We start from the raw sequence: 8,361 nt of genomic DNA, 5'->3' as shown, positions 1-8,361 counted from the left end.
AGGATCCTCAAGGGTTGTTATTTTTTATTTAGAGTCAGAAAAAGAACTATACCGTTAAAATGTCTAAAATAAAATAAAAGAGAGATCAGGATGTTACTGCTAAATAGAATCATTTAATCATCTGAGGTCATCTTTGTCCCAGTTTTACAACAGAACAAAAGTTCCATGTCAAAAGAGTAAAAAGTTGATCTAGAAAAGTCATGAAAATTGACATAATGATCAGACACTGAAAGTCACCAGAACCATAAAACATGGAAGATGTAATAAAGACAGGAAGCTAAAACACACATAGTGTGGAATTAGTGACACGAATTCCATAAAAACAGTTCCACACTCCCACCCAACTAGGATCGCTAACAGAAAACTGTGCAATAGTAAATACATGCCAGTCATGAGATTAAGGACCTACATGACCCATAATGCAGGTGCAGTAAGAATCAGATATGTGATTGGTCAACTGTTTATACTAGAAAAGTGAAAAGTAACAGCAGAAAGGAGCTGTAACCATCATAACATTAGGAAGAAAGAGAACCTGCAACTCTAAAAACAAAGAAAAATATTATGTTACATACACACCATATCTGCCTGGGGAGAGCAAGGAAGGGAACCACTTTGAACATAGTGGAGAAAGAGAAAAAGAGCAAGTTTTTAAGATTCTGTGTCATGGATACATAGAGGAATGGAAAGACACTGTTGTCAGCCAATATAGTTCTGGAATTTTTTTATACCACAAAATTTGGGCAGTAGATTAAGAAAACATGAAGTTTTTAAATATGATCGTTTCTCATATCCTGGTGTGTATTGCACTGAGTGCAGTACAAGCTGGATGCGTAAGAGCAAATATATTTACAAGACCTGTAGGGCTTTTCATACGAGATTTAAATAACAGAAAGGCCTGGCCAGTTTGTCAGCTTTGACATTGCATTTGACTAACAACCAAAATCAGCTGCATCAGGTTAGACATCACTTAACCATCTTACTCACTGGAGAGAAAGGTCAGATACTCAAAGTCCTACAAGAAATTGAAATCTTAAGAAGTCTCCATTCCAATCCTCTTGATACCATTAATGAATGGACTGAGCTGTATCACAAAACATGCTCTTCACTGCTAATGTTGTGATGATTCCATCTCATTTCTGCTGTTTCTTCCTTCTTTCCTGTTCTAAACAGTTTATCAATCACATATCTGAGTCATACCATGCCTATGTTATGAGTCATGTGTCCTCAATACTCAAGGTGAGCAAGCATTTATTAATTACTGTATAGTTTTCCTGTTAGTCATCCCAGTTGGGTGGGATGAAGAGACAGGTTCCTATAGAATTTATGTAAGTATTTCCATACAATTTGCACTTTATCTTCCTACCTTTATTGAATCTTACACGTTTTATGCTTCTAGTGGCTTTCAGTGTGCAGTCATGACAGTGGATTTTGGGATGAAAACAGTGGGGTAATGATGACCTCAAGAGGTTAAGTGATTTTATGTGTTAGTAATGTCCTGTTCTCCCTTTTATTTCGATGTATGGGCCACATGGCAGCCACAATGCTATGAGTGTGGGGTGGAGGGTCATTGGGTGCAAAATTACCAGGGTAAACGACAGAATGAGTGCCATCAGGGTAAGTGTTCATTAAATGTGAATGGGAATTCTCTAACCACCAAATGGCATTCCCAGTGAGGCATTATCCTCCAAGGTGGTGCGGTGGTGAACTGTTACTTGATGGGCATGCTGAACAGAAACAAACTTATGTTTTTATAAGACACAGAGGCTCATGTGTTGGTGACTAGTTTCGACCTCTTGTATAGGTAGGGACTGAATGCTCCATGATATTTATGATGTGGAGTAGGTGTCAGTGATGTGGAATATTTGGTATTAACGTTGCTCAGTTTCTGTACTGGAGCAGGGAATTTTGGGGAGTATGTGGAAGTATTTCCCAAGTTGGTGAGGTACTGTGCAGTCCTAGGGCTAGATTTTCTGAATAAGCATCACCCAAAAAATGATCTTTTTCAGCACATTGTCACTCTCAGTGTTATGTTCCAGCAGGGAATGTTATAAGGTTCACTGATCATGAAAGTGAAACTCACTAAACTGCATACACATTTATTGAAGCTCAATTTGCTTGATAAAATAGGTAAGGCACAGGAAAATTACTCTGGGTGAGAGTGGGTACTGACTTGATGAAAAATGTGTTGTGTGTTATGGAGCTGTTGGAACACAGTGGCATATGGGATACTTCACATTGTTTCGTATGTAGAACCATGGGCACATGTGCAGGAAGTATCTACATCTACGTCTATGTATATATTCTAAGAACCACTGTGAAGTGCATGGCAGAGGGTACATCCCAGTTTACCAGTTATCATGGCTTTTCCCATTCTATTCATGTATGGACTGTGGAAAGAATAATTGTTCAAATGCCTCTGTGTATTCTGTAATTAGTCTAACCTTGTCCTTATGATTCCTATGGGAGCAATATGTAAAGGGTTGCAGGATATTCCTAGAGGCGTAGGATCATTCACACAGGAGGATCATACAAATGTACCATTGTTTGGCCGTTGTACAGACTTCCACATAGGGGACATAGAAATTGACATCTGTGGTGTACAGAAGCAACTGAAAGAGTTGATAACAACTAAGTCACCAGGTCCAGATGGCATCCCAATTTGCTTTCACAGCAGTGTCGGATACTTACTGAGCCTGCATTTATTGTGAATCTCTCATGCAGCAAAAAGTACCAAGCAACTGAAAAACAGCACAATTGACTCCTGTATATAAGAGAGGTAAAAGAGCTGACCCACATACTTACAGACCATTATCCTTAGCAGTGGTTTGCTGCAAAATTCCTGGACATATTCTGAGTTTGAATATAATAAATATCCTTGAGACAGAAAAGCTTCCATCCACAAATCAGCACAGTTTTAGAAAGCATTGCTTGTGTAAAACTCAGCTAGTCTTTTTCTCAAATGATATCCTGCAAACCATGGATAGAGGGCAACAGGCGAAGTCCATAATCCTAGATTTCCAGAAAGCATGTGACACAGTGTCCACTGCTGACTTGACAATGGTCCAAGCATACAGTTTATGTTCCCAGATATGTGTGTGGCTCAAAAACCTTTTAAGTAATAGGACCAAGTATGTTGTCCTCAATGACAAGTGTTTGTCAGAGACAAGGGTACCACGAGGAGTGCCCCAGGCAAGTGTGATAAGATCACTTATATTCTCTCTGTATATAAATGTCCTGATGAACAGGGTGAGCAGCATTTTACAGCTGTTTTCTGATGACACTGTGGTGTACAGGAAGGTTTCATTGTTGAGTGATTGTAGAAGTATAGAAGATGACTTAGACGGAATTCCTATTTGGTGTGATTAATGGCAGCTTGCTCTAACTGTAGAAAAAAATGCAAGTTAATGCAGATAAATAGGAAAAACAATCCTGTAATATTCAAACACAGCATTATTAGGGTACAGCTTGACACAGTCACATTGATTAAATATAGATGTAACATTGCAAATCGATATGAAATGGAATGATCATGTCAGGATAGTAGTAGGGAAGGTGAATACTGGACTTGTGGGATAGTATTGCTCATCCATAAAGGAGATGGTGAATACAATGTTAGTACTGTTCAAGTGTTTGGGATCTCCACCAGGTCACATTAAAAGAAGACTTTGAAGCACTACAGAGATGCGCTGCTTGATTTGTGACTGGTTGGTTCTGTCAGCACGCAAGTTTTATGGAGATACTTCGGGAACTCATATGGGAATACCTGGAGATAAGATGATGCCCTTTTCACAAGAATGGCAGAAGTTTAGAAAATCAGCATTTGAGGCTAACTGTAGAATGATTCTACTGCCCCCAAAGTACATTTCGCGTAAGGCTGACGAAGATAAGGTGAGTCGCAGATAGGCAACAGCAAAAAGACTTTTGTCCATCAAAGCCTTTGTCAAACACGCACACACACACACACACACACACACACACACACACACACACACACACACACACACACACACACACATGCGCGCGCTAACATAACTCACACCCACATAACCACAGTCACTGGCAGCTGAAGTTAGACTACTAGAAGCAGCAGCAGTGCATGATGGGAGAGGCAACTGGGTGGGGGTAAGGAGGAGTCTGGGTCAGGAGGGGGAGGGATAGCAGGGTAGGGGTGGGAGGTGATGAAGTGTTGCTGGGGAGCATGCAGGAATAAGGTGCAGAGAGGGTAGGGCAGCTAGGTGCAGTTGGGAGGTGACAGCATGCACGGGTGGTGGGGGGGTTAGTGTAAAAGGAGGAAACTAAAAGACTGGGTGCATTGGTGGAATAGAGGGCTGTATAGTGCTGGAATGGGAACAGGGAAGAGGCTAGATGGGTGAGGACAATGACTAATGAAGGTTGAGGTCAGGAGGGTTACAGGAACATAGGATATATTGCAGGGAGAGTTCCCACCTGCACCAGAAAAGCTGGTGTTGGTGGGAAGGATCCATATGGCACAGGCTGTGAAGCAGTCATTGAAATGAAGAATTTCATGTTGGGTGGTGTGCACAGCAACAGGGCGTTCCAGTTTTTTTTGCCACAGCTTGTTGGAGGTAGTCTAAATCTCGCAGAGAATGTAATTCAGTTGCTCCTATCATCATACCCTGAAATATGAGAAATGTCCTGCCCACTATCCTTCCCACCACTCAAAAAGTGGTATTCCACCATCTATCAAACCTACACAATGTACTTGTCCATCCCTACATGACCCCTTCTCCCAACCCCTTACCTCATGGTTCATATCCCTGTAATAGACCTACAGGAAAGACTTGTCCCATAGATCCTCCCACCACCTCCTACTCCACTTCATTCAAAAACATTACCTATCTCATGAAAGGCAGGACTAACTGTGAAACCAGTCATGTGATCTAGAAGTTAGGCTGCAACCATTGTGCTACATTCTATGCGGGCATGACAATCAACAAGCTTTCTGTCCACATGAATGGCCACTGACAAACTGTGGCCAAGAAACAACTGGACCACCATGTTGCTGAGCATGCTGCCCAACATGACATTCTTCAGTTGGATGACTTTGGATGACTGTTTAACAGCATGTGCCATATGGCTCCTTTCCACCAACACCAGGTTTTCTGAATTGCACAGCTGTGAACCCTCCCTGCAATATATCCTACATCCCCATAACCATCCTGACCTCAACCTTCATTAGTCATTGTTCTCACCCATCTAGCCATTTCATGTCACTACTAAGTGTTACAGCCATATAGTTGTATGAGTTTACAGATTACCACTATGACTTACTGATCTTATATTCACTGGATACTGTGTTTTTTAGTTTTATGAAGTGCACAATTTTACATTTATGAACACTGAAAGCAAATTGCCAATCTTTGCACCACTCTGAAATGTTATCAAGGTCTGATGATCTGTACAGCTTTGTTCAGACTGTACTTCACTCTAGATAACTGAATTATCTGTGAAAAGTATGAGGTTACTGTTGATATTGTCTGCAAGATAATTAATATACAACATGAACAGCAAGGGATCCAACACACTTCCCTGGGGTACCCCTGAAGTTACTTCTACATTAGTCAATGACAATCCATCCAAGATAATATGCCATGACCTTCCAACCAAGAGGTCAATGGCCTTGCCACAGTGGTAACACCAGTTCCTATCAGATCACTGAAGTTAAGCACTGTTGGGCTGGGCTAGCACTCAGGTGGGTAACCATCTGGTGTGCCAAGTGCTGTTGGCAAGAGGGGTGCACTCAGCCCTTGTGAGGCAAACAGAGGAGCTACTTGATTGGCTGTGGCTCTGGTCTTGTAAACTGACTTATGGCTAAGAGAGCAACATGCTGACCACATGCCTCTCCATATCTGCATCCAGTGATGGCTGTGGGCTGAGGATGACGCAGTGGCTGGTCTGTACCATTGGACCTTCATGACCTGTTCAGGTGGAGGTTTTTTTTTTCCTACCAAGAAATCCTGAATCCAGTCACAAATTTCATTTGATGCTCAGTACAATCATACAGTACTTTTTATAATAAATGTAGGTGTGATACTGAGCCAAATGCTTTTCAGAAACTGAGAAATACTGTGCCTACCTGAGTACACTCATCCATGGCTTTCAGAATGTCATATCAGGAAAGTCTGAGCAGAGTTTCACATGATCTATGTTTTCAAAATCCCTGCTGGTTGTCATGGAGGAAATCGTTCTCTTTGAGATAGCTCATTCCGTTTGAGCACAGAACATGTTGTAAGATTATAAAACAAATGGGTGTCTAGTATATTGGACATTAGTTTTGTGGATCACTTCTGCTACCCTCCTTGTTAAGATTTGTGACCTATGCCTTATTCCATCTACTGGGAACAGTTTTTGTCCGAGAAATCCATGATAGTAGATTATAGTTAACAGAGTGGCTAACTCAGCCACTGGTTATAGAATCTGATAGGGACTGCAAGGGTCCCTGGTGCTTTGTTAAGTTTTAACGACTTCAGGCGTTTCTCAATGCCACTGACACTATAACTGAAAAAAGAATTAAAAAGTACAGTGTAGGAGAGATTCATTTTAACCTTATGGCAATTGTATCAGGCAGAAGGATGATATTTGAGAGGAAAATTCAAGAGATACAAAAACAAGTGGAGGAGAATGGAATGGAAACTGATGCTCAGCAGAGTGAAATTGCAAGATTAAAAGTGCTCATAGAAGAGGAAGAAACCAAAATAAAAAGATATCAGGCTGAGAATATTAGAAGAAAGTGTAATTATTTGCCTTTAATTGTTGAAATATTAAAGATACTAGCAAAAGAGGGACAGTTGCAGCCACTATACGAAAAGGCAAAGGAAAGAGCTTTAGAAAGAGAAACCAAATGAGAGGAAGTGAAAACTTAATGTATTTCACTCTTCTTTTCAGTGGTATGAGAATTAAATTGGAGCAATACTCCTGGATTTTCCTTCACAAAGGAACATTTGAAAACAGAGTTGAGCATTTCTGCTATTCTCAATTTCAGTACCTGCCTTGTACATGAGTGACTTGACATTAACTTTGGTGCTACTAACAGCCTTTATATACAACCAGCGTTTCTTTGGGTTTTGTGAAAGATCTTTTGACAGTATTGTTCTATGGTAGTAATTGAAGGCTTCAGGCAGTGCTCTCTTGACCGCCAAATGCATTTCATTCAGCATATCTCTGTCTATGCTAGGGCCACAGATATGTTTCATTATGATTATCTGAAAGGTAAAAGAATCTACATAAAGTAAGTAGTAACAGCCAAGAAGGCATATAATGTTAAGTTCATTTCTGAAGCCTGCAACCCATTCAAAGCATCCTGGTAACTGGTTAACACAGTAAAAGACTCACTGATTCATTAAATCTTTGAAATACTGATGATTTTATTAATGTTGTTGGGAATACTTTACCTGAAGTACCAGATTTAGAAACTGATATTAGAATAGAATAGAATAGAATAGAATAGAATAGAATAGAATAGAATAGAATAGAATAGAATAGAATAGAATAGAATAGAATCTTTATTTGCCTTTCAGTATGTTTTCCATACAATTGGCATTGTCAGTGTGTTCAATACATTTTTTTTAATTACAATAATTGTTATTGTACATAATTGTGAAAGTAATATTGATAATACAACAATTATTCATTCACAATAGTAATAATAATAATAAAAATATATCATAACAGTTAAATATACAATAGTATCCAGATATATTTATGGTACATCTTATTTATCCATGTAAAAAGTCTTCGTTGGTACATTACTGTTGTGACAGTGCCACGACATTTAACAGTGCCGCCACGACAGTACGCACAAAAGGCGATAGAGGTGCTCCACAACTTGGCTGAGTGCGGGAGTGCCACCTAGCTATGAACGGCGCTGGCCGCATGTCACGGCACGACAGTCGAATAAGAGAGACTGAGTTGTTATCATGTAACGAGCTATTGTTCTAAGTGAGTGTGTTTGAATATCCATGCAATTATTGGTGATAAAAGGTTATAACACTTTTTGGCGATGAGGATGGGATATTTTCATTGCATTGTGGATTTGTGTGTTCGTGATGGGGCAGACATGGAACAGCTTATGCAAGCGCTCATTGAAAAACAAACACAGCTGAAAGCTGCTATTCAGACGTTGTCGACGTCGCTTACTCATCATCTGTCTTCCTCTTCTCTGCCTCCATTCCCTCCTTACGACGAGGCCACTGAAGATTGGGAGGATTATGAGAAGCATTTGCGGCAACACTTCTTGGCTTTCAGCGTTGTCGATGCTCCTATGGGTAAGTCGTTATTTCTATCTTGGATTTCCCCACGGATCTATCAGCTGCTATCTAAGTTAGCCCCTCTGTGGGAACC

At 40.3% G+C, this 8,361-nt stretch overlaps 1 pseudogene; it reads left to right on the top strand.

Annotated features, from left to right (window-relative positions):
- The first annotated feature begins 5,631 nt into the window (after nucleotides 1-5,631).
- LOC124723657 lies at nucleotides 5,632-5,749 on the top strand (annotated as a pseudogene).
- Nucleotides 5,750-8,361: the final 2,612 nt, after the last annotated feature.

Source organism: Schistocerca piceifrons, chromosome X (genome assembly GCF_021461385.2).
Source record: "Schistocerca piceifrons isolate TAMUIC-IGC-003096 chromosome X, iqSchPice1.1, whole genome shotgun sequence".
Lineage (NCBI taxonomy): Eukaryota > Metazoa > Arthropoda > Insecta > Orthoptera > Acrididae > Schistocerca > Schistocerca piceifrons.
Note: the sequence above shows the minus strand (reverse complement) of the source record. Positions and strands in the feature narration are given on the sequence as shown.